Source organism: Globicephala melas, chromosome 4, assembly GCF_963455315.2.
Source record: "Globicephala melas chromosome 4, mGloMel1.2, whole genome shotgun sequence".
NCBI classification, from domain to species: domain Eukaryota; kingdom Metazoa; phylum Chordata; class Mammalia; order Artiodactyla; family Delphinidae; genus Globicephala; species Globicephala melas.
In genome coordinates, this window is record NC_083317.1 from 28,963,797 (window position 1) to 28,979,695 (window position 15,899).

The 15,899-nt window shown below is 33.4% G+C and overlaps 1 long non-coding RNA gene across 3 annotated transcripts in view; it reads right to left on the reverse strand.

Annotated features, from left to right (window-relative positions):
* The window catches only part of LOC115864251 (uncharacterized), a 188,235-nt gene extending 172,373 nt beyond the window's left edge, over positions 1 to 15,862 (reverse strand). For 2 of the 3 annotated variants that reach the window (XR_011377413.1, XR_011377412.1), the window contains exon 1: positions 15,739 to 15,862. This is a non-coding gene — a long non-coding RNA (uncharacterized lncRNA). Of the gene's footprint in view, positions 1 to 12,576; positions 12,687 to 15,738 lie in introns of those variants that run through there. The other variant, XR_011377414.1, reaches the window with a different exon arrangement.
* Between the last annotated feature and the right edge of the window lie 37 nt (positions 15,863 to 15,899).

Below are 15,899 nucleotides of genomic sequence, written 5' to 3' on the forward strand. Positions count from 1 at the left end.
TGCTTTCTTTTGACTAGTGTTAGCGTGGTATATTTTTCTCCAACAATTTACCCACCTCTCTTATGGATCCTAGAAGAGTTGATTTTTCAGTCTGTTCAGCTTTTTACTTGTTGTAGGACAGAATGGAGGCTTCTAAGTTCCTTGAATACAGAAATGGAAACTAGACTTTTTTTCTAATATTTGTATAAAAAATAAATGGAAGAAAAACAGCCAACACACTCTTGAAGAAAAGGAATAAAGCAACGGTATTTGCCCTGATAAATAGCATGATCTATTATAAAACTATAATAATAAAAATGATATTAGATCAATTGACTGGTAAAATAAAATAGCTCAGAAACAGACCTATAAATATTGAAATCTGATGTATAATAGAGATGGCCATGCAAAACATAGAAATTATGGACTCTTCAATAAATAATATTCAGCTAATAGTTATAAATCTGAAAAAAAAAGAGTATGGGATCCTTACCACAAACCACACACAAATCAATTCCAATTTGATTAAAGACCCAATCTCAAAGCTAACAGAGTATAGGAGGATATATTAATGACCTCAGAGTAGGTTAGGTGTTTTTAAACAAGATATAAACAGTATTAATCATAAAAGACTGATAAAATTGACCACATTATATAGTTAAAGTTTATGTCACTAAAAAACATTATAGAGGTAAGCTAAAGATAGGCCATAGAAATATTTGCAACATATATTAGTATTAAAAACTGCAAAATATAGTGTTAAAAACATGTAAAGAACTCAATCTCATTAACAATCAGGAAAATGCAAATAAATATCACAAAGAGATATCACTCTACTTTCATCAGAGTAGAAAATATTAACCAGTATGATAAAGCCAAGTGTTGGCAACCATGTGGTTCAATTAAAACTCTGTATGGCATGGCTATGAGTATAAATTTGGTAAAACCACTCTAACAAACAATTTGGATTTATTTTATAAAGTCAAATATGCATGTATTCTACATTCTCCTATTTCTAAACCATTGGGAAATGCTTTTATAATTACATCAGGAGAATGTCTACAGCAGCATTCTTCATAACGACAATTATAACTGGAAACAAATGAAATGTCCATAAAACAGCAGAATGGATAAGTTGTGAGGTTTCTTCACATAATGAGCTATTATATACCAATAAAATTAAGGATATATAACTACAAAAAATAGCTCAGAAAGTAAATATTGAGAGAAAAAAGTTACAGAAATCTATAAAGAGTGGATAACTTTTCATTAGGTCGATTCAACTAATTTGAAACTATGTGCCCTAGAGTCCCCCTGTCTCTGTGCTTTTTAGTTAGGTTGCTACAAGAGAAATTTATCTGAGATTTGGAAGGTGAAATTTTTAACTCCCAGAATATCAGTATCATTCATGTGCAGTTGCAGTTCACAAACATTGTGACTGATCTTGGCAAAGGACAGCAGCCAGGCCAACAGCTCCCCTCCCCCAGATACCTCCAGGTCTTGTTCAGCTTCTCTGATTCTGGCTGTGGTTCAGCTCCAGGGTCAAGAGAGTCATCTTATCCTGCAGGTCATCTGCCTCATCAAGACTGGAGGCCATGGGAGGCAAATATGTTTCCAGTTTGTCCTTGGTCTCTCCCACTTCATGTACAGCTTCACTTACAGACCCAGTCCTAGCTGACTTCAAACTGAGGGGAGCAAAAAAAAAAAAAAAAAAAAAAAAGACCTATGGAGACTGCGTATTTGGTTCTATAATTGCCTAAATTCTAATTCCTACGATAAATACCTAATTCTATATCACTCATATGGGTTCTGCTTCCCCGAGCAAACCCTAACTGATGCCAACATGTGGCCAAATGTTTTACACAGTTCAAAACTAAAACTAAATAATGTACTGTTTTGGTATGCATCATATTGATAATTTTTAAAGAAAGGAAATGGGTAACACAAAATTTATTTCTAAGAGGAAGGCAGGAATAGGAAAAGATAGGAAAGAAACACATTGGTAGATTCAGTGGTATTTGGAAAGGCATGGGTAAAGTTCTTAAGGTAGGAGGGGGATTCATCAGTGTACATTTTATTATTTTGCTTCACAATTTACACATAGATTATATACATAATTTTGTGTACCAAATATTATACAAGAATCATAAAAAATAAAGCACTGAGATAAGAAGGGCATGAAAAGAAAGAGAAAAATTCAAAAATTCAACAGGAAAAGAATGTAGTATCCAGAGCGAAGCTGCACCAACTTTCTGAACCAGTGCTAGGAAGAAACCCATCAGCAGAGGTTGGAAACAAGAGCAGGCCTGGGAGTAAGCAACTCCCAGGGTAATTGGAAAAATTTAGGAGTAAAACATGCCTTTATAATACTCTGGAGGTACTAGCTTGTCTGTCTAATGAATGAAGGCTACAACCAGTGAGGACTCCATTTTGGACAAAGTTAAACAGGTTCCTAACACGGTTCTCAAAGCCAAAGAAAAAGTGGAATAGTATCCCCATATAGCACTGCTCCATACAGTATAAATAAAAAGAAAAATGCTTCCCCACACTTGCAGGGAACTCCTTCACTATTTTCTCACTCCACAACAGTAATGAATTATCATTATTTAAAGATGATAGCTACTTAGAAAATCAGAAATAAATCAAATGAGAATTAAACTGATTAAATGTATCAAAAAATCAGTATAAGAGTTTTAATTGACAGTGTAATTCTAACAAAGATTGCATAATAATACCAACAAAGGCTACAGATTACCTTTGAATAAACTTAACAGGGAATGTGTAAAACCTATTTGAGGAAATTAAAACTGTACCACTGGACATAGAAGTCCTCATTAAATACGGAAATACATCTTATTCCTAGATAGAAAATCTCATTGCTGGAAAGATGTCAATTCTCCTCAAACCAATACAAAAGATTAAAGTTTTAATCAAAATCCTATTAGAATTTTTTAGAGAAAAAAGAACTAAGTTGATTCTTCAATCCATGTGGAAAAGTAAGTCAATGAAAAGGGGCAAGAAATTGTCAAAAGTGAGTAATAAATATACACTTATCCAATCAAATACAAATATTTATGATAAAGCTTCAGTGATTAAAACAGTATGTTACTGACCCCGATAATTGGATTAATGAAACACAATAGTCAAGCAAAGACCCATGAGCATATGGAAGTTTTGAACATTATAAATGAATCATTTCAAACCAGTGAGGAACAGAACAGCCTACTTGGTAACTATTATTTAAACAATTGCCTGTATATTTAGGAATAGAATTGGAAATCAATCTCACAACATATGTTATAATAAATTTCTGTTAACTTTAAGATTTGAATATAAAACAAAAATATATAAGAATAAAATGTGGGAACATTATTCAAATCTTAATTTGGGAAGTTCTTTCAATGAATGACACCAACCTTAGAAGCCATAAAAGAAAACACTTGACTATATAAAAATTTAAAACTTCAACATGACAAAAGATGGCATAAACAGAATAAAAAACAAACAACATACTGGGAAAAACTACTACAGCATATAAATGAGAATTTTGATATGAATATTAATAAGAAGTATCCACAAAATAATAAATAAAAATGACCAACTAATGAATGAAGGATATGAACAAAATAAAATATAAATGAACTATAAACATTAACAAAGATTTTTTAACATCACTAATAAACATATAAACGCAAAAATAAAGTAACTGTAAGATTACAGTTACTGTAATAAGATTAGCAAATCCTATGAGATTAGCAAGTATTGATAATATGCAGCACTGGCCAGAAGGAAGGGAGGGGCAGCTACACATACACATTTATATACAGGAGTATAAATTTGTACAGATTTTTGGAGGACAAATTAGCAATACTTATCAAAATACCTATTCAAAATTAAAGTTTTTAACTCCTAATAAGTGATACATAGAAATAATTATAGAAGAAGGAAAGACAGATGCAGAAAGATTTCAGTGCAGAATTATAAGAGCAAAAAGCTAGATATAACACAAGTGTCCAATAGTACCCAAGTACATATCTGATTGCTTAAATAAATTACAGTACATTAGTGTAGTGGAGAATTACATAGCTATTAGATTGGAACAGAATTTTGCGTAACAACGTGGAAAGATATTTATTATATATTATTAAGGAAAATATGCAAAATTACAGAATAATATATATCATATGAGCACATTTCTGTTTTAAAAAATGTATAGTTATGTTATGTATGTCTGCAGAAAAAAAAAAATTCAAGGAAACACACCATATGGGAAAGTTGGATTTTTCAAAGGGGAAAAGTTTTCTAATTTTACATACTACTGCATTGTTTAAATTTTTTACAACAAGCTATATAAAGAAAATGTTTTCAGCTGGCCTAAAATTTACAGAAAAAAATTTCACATAAAAAATGAGAAATCTAGAGCAACAGTATATTTCACCTAATCCTCTGAGCTCATCATCTTCATGAATAAAACAACTCATTGCCAACATTTGAAATGGCACTGAAATAAGTTTAAACCTATTTCCTAGAATACTGCAAAAGAAAAATTTTAGGAAAGTACAGCTAATTTTGTTCAAAAATATATTTAAAATAGTCCTAAAGTTAGTCTAAAAGAGTCCTAAGTAGACTGCATTATCAGTATTATCTTCTTTATAGAAATTTTAGCCCATTAGCAATTAAATCTCTATTTCATTACAGTAAAAAAGAAAAAAAAAGGTTGAATGCTTCCCTTTAATACATGGAAATAACTGTTGGGAAATAAAGACATAAAATATTATCCAAAAAGTCCCCTCTCCATTAAGGTAAATCTTTCTCTGAAGCAGTTATCACACTTAAAATTGTATGACTATTTTAGCAAGTAGTTGTTAAATATGTGGGCTTCTCCAACTAAGTTATAAGCTCCTTGAGCTCAGAAATTCTTTCATTCTGGTTCCTTACTGTAAGAAATGGTAGGTGTAAAATAAATATTTATGGAAGGAAGGAAGGAGGGAAGGAAGGAAGGAAGGAAGGAAGGAAAGAAGGGAGGGAAGAAAGGTGGGAAAAGGGAGGGAGAGAAATCAGTTACAACATTTTAGAAGAAAAATGAATCTCCAAGGTCATCTCTGTTGAAGAGATGTAATCAGTGTCACAGAGCTGGCCCTGGAACTCTCTTCTAATAGCTGGCCCAGAGTTATTCCTGTTCTACCAGGCAACATATGCTATTCTGTTTCAAGTTTATAGATTTCATCCCAATCTCAACCAAAAGAGTATCTTGATATACTTAGTACAGACAATCTGGTAAAAATTAGCCAAACCTTTCAACACTTATCACTAAAATCTCAGATAGGTTGTTGTTAAAATATTTAAGTCAGACCATTTGAATAGGACCTAGAGATTCTGAACATTTTACATCCCTCCCCTTCTCTCCTCTATCTTCAGCCTGTATGTAGTTAAGGCTAGAAAGCTATTTTATTTTGCACTACTCTTGAACTTCTTCTTTATGTCAGATAAAAATTTAAGGCCAAAACTTTTTGTTATGGAAAACAAATACTTTGAAAAACACCACGTTTCTTAAGGCTTTCTTTGTTGAAAAAGAGAAAATCACCTGAAAATTGATACATGCTGCCATATTCTAGAATCCATATTAACTCCCCACGGAATGTTCCAGCTATATAAAATAATTTTTAACCATTGGGACAGTTTTATTCATGTGCTCCAAAACCATATCTAAAATATAATGATCTTGCTGTGGCTACATACACTTTTGATGGGCTGAGGAACAATGAAGGTGGCAAAGAGGATTAGACTGTTGAAGTGCCATATCATAAGGCATAATTAAATTTAGGAAACCAAAGATAGTTTAGGTTTATAACCATTCCCTGAATTCTAGAGCTACTAGGAAGAATAATTACAGAGTGTCATTTGCATTAAAAATAATGTATAACTTATACTTTGGAGAGAAAAAATTGAAAATCATACAAGAACACAAATCTGCATGACCATAAACTTGTTCTTAAGAGATAGAATTCATTCATTCATTCAACAAATATTACTATTTGCCAGAGAGTTATTCACGGAGTTATTAATTGTAGGTCACAAAGCAAATTACACCCAGAAGACGAATAAAATAACTGAAAAAAGCTCAAGATATTAAATCATTTCATCCTTATTTAAAAATTATAAATAGTACTAATTACAAAATTGCCTATTATAGTGGTGAAGAACTCCCATTAAAATCTTATGTTGAAGCCCTAACCCCCAATGTGACTGTATCTAGAGATAGGGTACTTAGGAAGTAAGTAAGATTAAACGAGGTTAGAAGGATGGGGCCCTAATCTGAAAGGACTGTGGTCTTAAAGGGAAGAAAAGAGATCTCTCTCTCTCTCTCTCTCTCTCTCTCTCTCTCTCTCAACCATGTGAGGATACAGTGAGAAGGCAACCATCTGCAAGCCAGGAAGAGAACTCTCATCAGGAACTGAATTGGCTGGCATCTTGATCATGGATATTACAGCCTCCAGGACCACTATGGGAAAATAAATTTCTGTTGTTTAAGCCACCCAGTCTATTCTGTAATGGCAGCCCAAGCTGACTAAGACAAGAAGATAGTTTCTTTGTTTGCTTTTAATAAGACAGACTTGGTTTCAAATTCTGCCTTAGCTAACTCTCTAAATCTTCGCTACCTGTCTGTAAAAAATTATTAACCTATCCCAAAATCCATTTTTAGAAATACAACTTATAATACATATAAAGCAGTTATTATAGAATTAAATAAATGATAAATATTATTATTTTGCTTTATTCATCATTTAAATAAATTGTTTAGCAAATCATAGACTGTTATAACTTAAAGAGAACTTAAATAATACATATTTATATACAAATTCATCATTAATAAATGGCTTTTCAGAAAGAAGTGATTTATCTCTCATGAGTAGTGTCATTTGTTTTGATCTTCAAGTTCAAGGTAGTATAATCTTTGAACGACTAGCTTTGTGGCAGAAGACACTAATGCTCATTAAACAAGATAAAAGACTAAAATTATTTTAACAGGTTGTTGAATACACTGTTTATGTAGCATTTAGTGAAAAAGAAATTTAAGATATTATCTTATTGTTTGTATAAATTTTCATATTGTTATTACTTTAAGTAAAAGCTGTCCTCAGTATATGTAGAATTTGACAACAGATAGGCAATCAGTAAAAGTTCATGTAATGAATAGATAAATCCAATTATTTTAGCAACACTAAAAATATATATGATAACCTGCTCCAATACACATTCAATCACTCATTCAAAAGCATCTAATCACCATGTATGGCATGCTGTGGAAATACTAAGATGAGCCAGACATGATCATAGTCTGCAAGCAGCTGGGTCCCCAAAATTCAGGAAAGGGTCTCACCTACATCCAATTATATCCACTCCATATTTACTTCTCTTACTTATTTACTCACTTAATATATTTTAAGCAGCCCCAATGTATTTAGCACTCACTGTTTCAGAAACTGGGAATACAATGGAGAACACGACAACAAAGCCCCTTCTCCCATGGAGGCTCCATTCATAGTCTATAATGTACATGCCTCTTTCCGTCTTTATCTTTCTTTGTCTTGGGCACATCCACCACCCGCCAAAGTTTGTAGCACACAGTAATAGTGCAGTTAGACACAGGACTAGCATATGTGCCACACTCCCATATCCAAACCCATGGTAGAAATTGTTAATTAATTATGGCCCTCATTCCCCAAGAGTCTGAATGTGATGTCAAAATCCTTTTCATCACAGTATTCATACCAGCCATGACTAATCAATTAGACTTAACAAAAAAGCTAAAATATCTATTTAAACCACTGAGTAGAATGCAGAATATAGGTGCAAGCTATAACTACCCCCCCACCATGCTAACAAACAAGGGAAAAATGCATGCATCCACAAGTCAAATTTATAAAGACACCAGAGCAGTGAGGAAGCAAAAAGGAATGGACAAACTATCTCCAGAGATGGAATATCTCTTCTTAGGCAAGATGAGATTAGCAGTGATTAGCTTCATTAGGAGCATTTGTCAAATCTGTGATTTGAAGATCTAGTTAAGACTTACGTAGAGGAACTCTACTAGGAGAAAGAGAAACTAGCAGAGCTTTGGGTAGTCACTGGAAATGGAATATGAGTGTTGGGGTGGTGCAAAAAACTCTTGCTTTCTTGCAATGCTTAGGAGACAAAGCCCTTCTACAGGGAGGGGCCTGTGAAAACAGAAGAAATGTCTCTACTTGAAATATATGAAACCCAAGAAGTACTAAATTTATCTTAACCTACAATTCAGCACCCATCACGCTAAATTTCCAATTGAACGGAAGTGATTTGCCCTCAGTCTATGTGTGTAACAGAGAAGAGCAAATACTGACTGAGGGAAAATAAGATCAACCTCTCTCTCTATGGTTTTTGGCATGCTAAAATAAATATGAGATATCTGAAGAAGCAGGAGAATGTAACTGAAAAGAAAAAGAAACAAGATGATATAAGGAGATTCTCCACCCTCCATCATGTCATTGGAATTAACAGATGAGACCTTTAAAATAAATAACAAGAATAATTGTAAATAAAGTAAATTGGAAAGAATAAAAGATTTTCAGTATATAATTAGAATCAACATAAAAATTAAATGAGACATTCTAAAACTGAAAAAAAAATACATATATGAGTTTAAGGACTCATGGAATGTGTTTAACAGCAGACTAGACACAGTAAATAGCAGACTGACACAATAAAGACATTATTAGTGAGCATAAAAATAGAATATTCAAACAGAAGTACACAGAGAAACAACTTGGAAAAAATGGAACTGCATATTAGACTATAGGACAATAAATAATGCAGGACATGAATATATGTGTAATTGGAATCTCAGAAGAAGAGAAAAGGGATGAAGACAATATTTGAAAAGATATGGTTGCTAATTTTTCCAAACCTGATGGCAGGCATCAACCAGAGATCCAAGAATCTCTGCCAACCCCAAGAAGGATAAATACAAAGAAACTGTATATCGAAAAACACAGTTAAAATGCTCAAATTATAGAGAAAAAGAACATTTTTAATCAGGCAGAGAAAAAAAGACACATCACCTTCCAAAAGTAAGAATGAGATTTATGACTGACTTTCCAAAATAAATAATAAAAGACAAAAGTAATGGAATGACATCTTTAAAGCATCGAAAGAAAAAATTAAAACTGCCAACTAAATCCTATATCCAATGAAAATATTCTTCAAAAATGAAGGTGAATTAAAGTGTTTTCAGCCCCTCCTTAAAAAACCTGAAAGAATGTGTTACCAGTGAACCAGCACTATAAGAAACATGAAAGGAATATTTTCTTTCTTTTTTTTTTTTTTTTGTGGTACGCAGGCCTCTCACCGTTGTGGCCTCTCCCATTGTGGAGCACAGGCTCTGGACACGCGGGCCCAGCGGCCATGGCCCACAGGCCCAGCCGCGGCATGTGGGATCCTCCCGGACCGGGGCACGAACCTGTGTCCCCTGCATCGGCAGGCGGACTCTCAACCACTGTGCCACCAGGGAAGCCCATGAAAGGAATATTTTCAAGTTGAAAGAAAATAGTCGAAGATGAAAGAAATGAACACTATAAAAGTTAAAGTTAAATCAAATGCATATTTATGATTTAAAAGTAATAATAAGTACGCCTTGTGGGGTTAATAACATACTCTATGTACAAAATATAACATAGCAATAGTTCAAGGATAGGAGTGGTAAATGGAAAGAAACACTAATCACATTTAAATAAATGTAAATCAAAAGAGTAACATGACTTTCTGCTGTCTGTTATAAGTTGAATTGTGTCCCCCTCCCAAAAAAAGATATGCTGAAGTCCTAACCTTCAGTACCTCAGAGTGTGACCTTATTTGAAAGTTAGGATTGTTGCACATGTAATTAGGTAAAACTCTACAATGGAGTAGAGTGGTTTCTCAATCCAATATTACTGATGTCCTTATAAGAAAATGGCCAACTAAAGATACACTGAGACACACAGAGAAATGTCATATGATGATAATGTCATGTTCTGTTACTGAGAGTGGTATGCTAAAATGTCCATCTATGGTTCTGGGTTTTACTTTTTCCTGTATGTGTTTTTAAAGCTATGTCAATTTTAGCTTTATATATTTCAAAGCTCTTTTTTTAGGCATATGCAAATTTAAGATTGCTGTTATCCTTTATTATCATGAAATATTCCTTTTTACATCTAATAATACTTCTTGCTTCGGAGTCTACTTTGTCACAGGGCCATAACCAGAGTGCAAAATTTAAGGAGACACTGATTCTCTGGTGCGGACTCTGCACTTGCATTTTTATTTTCTTTCTATTAATTGGTTATTAATAACTTTTATGATATTTTAATTAGGTTGTAAATATTTATATTTAGAGGAGCTCTCTGTAAAGTAAGGAAGTTAATCTCTCTTGTATCTCATGTATGTTTAATATTTCCTCAGCTTGTCATTTGTCTTTTGACTTCATATATATTTATATATGAATAATTTAAAATTCTATATAATGAAATTTCTCTTTTTTTGTATAGTTTTGCTTCACAATTTCTGGGTTTTAAGTTTTAATTTGAAATACTTCTTCAAATCCCAAGTGAATGAATGAAACCACCTATACTTTTTGAATTAAATCTTTCATCCATCTGGAATTTATTTTGATGTTAAAGTAAAATATCTCTATGGTTAAGGACATAACCAACTGTTCCAATAAAACTTATTGGATACCCCATCTCTCCCTTTCTCCTCATTTTAAAGGAAATGCCACTTTCTTCTTTGGTCTATTTTCTATTTCCTCTATAGTATAAAGTTGTTTTGATTTTTGTAGCTTTGTCATTTATTTTAACATGTGAAAGGGCTTTCTCATTAAATTCTTATTCCTAAATATTCCAAATGAGTTTTATTGTCATTTTGTCAAGTTATAAAATATCCTTCTGGCATTGTATTTGATATTTCATTGAAATTAAAAATATAAGGAGAATTGCATCTTTAAAACAGTAACTCCCTATCTCACAAATTATGGTCTCTAAATACCAAATCCAAGCAGGGATCCTTGGAGGTATGGCTAATAATAAATATGAGGCAAAATAAAAGAATAAGGGGATCCTGAGGCATCTTTTCAGAGCAAGTAGCAAGGAAATAAGTAAAGCCTACTAGGGTTGTGGTAAAAGCACTCAACAGTGAATTTTGAAGAGGCTGCCACTGGCCAAAGTTAAGAAAATCTAAGTATTAAAAGGATAATAATTAAAATAGATTGGAACATATATCACCACACAACAATAACAATAACAACAAATTAACTGGTCACCACTGGAGGATGCAAGTAAGCTGATTATTTTTAAAAGTAGAAAGTAAAGAGAACAAATCAAGCGTTAATCTTGCCTTTTTACATAAACTATGCCACTAGGTAATCAAATAGTAAATGAGAGAAGTTCTTGCTTACAAATATATTCCACCTAACAAAGAAGGAAAAATAGAATATCATTGTTTTGCAATGCTTAATAAATTAATGAGCTTGGGCATTAATCATCAACTAAAAGGGAGACAACCAAGTATTATTTACCTTCCAATAGAAAAACACATGACCAAAGACAAAATAGTCTTGCAAGAATAAAACAAAAAAGAGCCTAAATTCGATCAAACTACCATATCCAACTAACAATCTTTACTAGATACACAAAAGGAACAAACATGTTTATACCATAGAGATGTAATCAGCAAAATTCAGACTATACAAAACCTTGGAGGACAATTTTTTTAAAACTGCAAGTTGTAGACTTTATTTGAATTCTAAGTCAATGGACCAAACTGGAAAACGATATAATATTTATGAAGCAATTGGAAATTTGAGTACTAACTAGATTCTTAATAGTAGAGAATTATTTTTAATATTTGGGTTTGACAATGTGTATTTGCAAATTATTAATTTTTAAATATATTTATTGAAAATTTAAAGATAAAAAATATATCTATTTTCTACTAGTTTCAAACTAATATGGAATGGGGAATGGGTGGAAATAGATACGAAACATGATTAGTCACTAGTTGATAATTATTGAATCTGGATAAAGTACATGTAATTAATTTATTTTATGTATGTTTAAAATTTTCTATAATAAATTTATTGAGTTTTCCTATCCAAGAAGGTTTTATCTTTCATTTACTTAAATATATTGTTCTAGTCTTAGGGGAGTTTGAAAGTTTCTCCTTTTATTTTTAAATTTAATTCTATGGGTTTTACCTTTTTGTTTCTACATTAAACAGGATCTTTCCTGCCATATTTTTCTAACTGGTTATTGTTTGCATATAGGAAAATTATTTGTGCACAATATTATTAAAGGAGCCCCTTATTCAATTCTTATTGTTTCTCAGATATTTTTGGTGTGCTAATTTTGCCATGTATATAATTGCTATAGACTGAATGTTTGTGTTTGTGCCCCTACCATACATATATTAAAACTTAATCCCCAATGTGATGGTGTTATAAGGTGGGACCTTAGGAGGTGACTGGATCTTGAGGGTGGAACACTCCTGAATGGGGTTAGTACCCTTATCAAAGAGACTCCAGAGAGTTACCTTGTCCCTTCCACTCTGTGAAGACACAAAGACAAGATAGCTTTCTATCAACCAGAAAGCAGGTTCTTCCCGGACATCAAATCTGCCATTGCCTTGATCTTGGACTTCACAGAACTTGGACTCCAGAACTGTGAGAAGTAAATTTCTGTTGTTTATGAGCTACCCAGTCTGTGGCATTTTGTTACAGTTGTCTGAATTAAGACAATAATTATATAATTAGAAAAGAATCATACATTTTCTTCTTTATTCTTTCTCCAAATTTATACTTCTATTTTATTCTCTTGCACTGGCTGTTAACTCCAGAGCAATGCTCTATAATAGTTGTAAACGGGTATACTTATTTCATTCTCAGTTTTACTGGTAATAATTCTAAGTTTTGTCTGGTTTATTGTTTGGGATATATATTGTTGATCATGTAAGAAGTATTAATGCCTTCTTATGCCTTTAAGTTTTTATTATGTTTTGCTTTGATCAGAAATATATTTTTAAAAGACAATATGTTACTTATTGGGGACATATGTAATATATATTTCCATGTAAATTCATTGGAAACGTACAGGCAATATCCAAAATAAAAGATATTTTCAAACTAAATAGCAAATACATTTATCAAAGATTCTGAAGTGTAATAGATTCTTTGAAAAAACAACACTGGCATCAGCTTTTTAGTTACAAACCAAATTTATTACTAACTATACCTCTACATGAAAAATCTTCATGTAATAAATGTTCAGTCCCCAGAAGATAGAAATATATGAAGCCATAACACTCTAGTAAAAGAAAAAAAAGTACACATATTCCGGTTCATTAAATGAGATTGTCCTGTTATGGCATAATTTTAACAAAGGAATAATTTTTTATGTTCAAATATTATAGTGTTTCATACAGTCTAAAAATGTAATGCACAGTAAGTTGTAATTTCAATACGCTTACTCTTTTAATGAATGTGCAGAGAACTGGATCAATTTTCCATTGAATGAATTTTTCTTAAACAACAACAAGGGCAATTTGTCCTCTGAATTACATTGATATGTTGTAAGATTTTAATTATTTGGCAATGAGTTTCCTAATGGAGCACATTTCTGAAATAATAATGTGAATTACTGGGATATATAATTAGACAATTTTCACTCTGCCTACTATTTTTAAAGATTACCTACCTCTAATCACTAAATTGAAGGTAAGGTTTAATTTATTAAGAGAATGAATGCTAATTGAGAGCATAATTTTCTTGACTTCTCTTGGCCTTTTATTTTTCTCTCTGTAAATAAGGGGTAGGTCCACCTTGCCCTCTAGGATATTTTCAAGCTATGAACTTCATTTAGTTATCCACTCAAAAATTCTCTCATAAATAGCTACAACTGCATTAAAAAAAGAAAAAGAAAATCTGACAATGTGCCAGTTTTTAGTCTAGCCCATTTATATTTATAAATATAATAAAAATTGATCTTAAATCTGTCATCTGATATATTTTTTGGTTTTACTGCTTCCTTTGTTGATATATTTTGCTATATAGATTTTAAAAGTTTAACTTTAAATTATATATACTGACATTCCTCCGTGAAAAACTGAAAAAATGTACATTTTAATTTTATCCCACTTATTCTTAATAACCTATTCCTTTTTCTATAAGTTTTATCAGTTTTTGGTCCTTCAGGAAGTTGCCTTCATAAACTTAAATGATCTACTTATGTTTCTATTTCTGAAATTCGCCATTCTACATAATACCTATTAACTCCCTGCTAGGAAAAATGAAGAAATCAGTATATCCACATTTCTTTCCATATCCCTGCCCTCATCCTTACTTCCCAACTCTGGTGTTTTCTGTTCTTAATAACATTACTATACCCCTGACAAACAACTGGGATAGTCTTACCAGTAATTTTTGTTCCTATTAGCAAGGAGGAAGGAGTGGGTGGCAAGGAGAATGGCAATGACCAGTGCCTGCCACAAATGACTAATCCTCCTGATTTGGTTTACACCTCTAGTTCTATCTCTGAAACTTCCACCTCATGCTTTATGATCCAGCAGCCTTCTATGAGATTGCCTTCTGCTTCCACACTCTTGGTAATTCAGTTCCCTCTTCCTAGAACACCTCCAGCCAACTGCTTCTTATTATCCCATCAACCCATCTCGTGGCTCCCTTTTACTCTTCAAAGTACTGCTTAGACGTATTATCTTCCACCAAGTCGTCTCTTCAAGGTAAAATTATACAGCCTTTATTCAATCCTGTTTCTGCCCTATGGCCATATTGCAATTATGTTACACACCATAATAAATTACATTTATGTGTTTATCTTCTGTCTCTCCTCCTGGTTGTTACTAGTGGCTAACACTGTGCTCAATAAATGTTAACATGATCATTATACCCAGTAATATTCAGGAACTGAGTGTTTGAATTATGCATTCTTCATAAGGAAATGGTAGTGAACACTACTCACTATAGGCACACATGCTTTTTATTCTTTACATTATGACACATTTAAAATATACACGAAAGTGGAGAGCACACATAAAGTACACTAGGGACCAAGAAGCGAGAAAACTCGGGTCTATTTAAGACTAGAACCAGAAAAACAGTTCACAAGTGTCCTAAATGGCCATTGCATGTTAAGTGATTTGTGCATGAAAACAATTCCTGCCACTTATAACTTAATTCAAGAGAAACTTAAGGTATTTCGTTTACTTTTTTCTTTTCAACGGCACTCTTCAGTGTTAGCAATAGAGGAAAATGTGTCCCTGCTCCTTTGGATAAATCGCATTAACTGAGGATTCCTCGAATTCCTTTTTTCCAAAACGAAAGCACAGGAGTGAGGATCATATCCAAGTTCCAGGGTCGCCAGCCCCTGCCTCCCTCTACGCCCGCACTGTGGCAGGGGCTCTTCTAGGGATGCTGGAGAGAGGGGCGGGGGCGGGGGGAATGTTTGGGACAACCCCCCCCCCTCCCCCGCAATCTGGAATCCAGATCGCAGGCAAACGAGAACGCTTTAAAAGGTAGAAAGAACGAAATAACAAACGCTGGATCCTGGGCCTTGTTAGGGACATCACCCTAAAACGCAATAACCTAATGGTGCTCACTGTCCCTCAGGCGAATGGGTCAGGCCGTAACTACACTTCCCAGAAGGCAAAGCGGCGAGGCGGTGCTAAAAACACTGTTTTTACCTCAAGTTGGCTCCAGGCGCTACAGGTTTGGTTAGAAACTCCAGTCCCTCTTGTTAGCGCTCCTCCACCCCAGCCTAATTGGCTCTGTAGTCCGTTGCGTGGGAGGGCGGCTCGGGCGCCCCTGGCAGCGGTTGAATGGGGGCCCTCATGCCCGCGTCCTC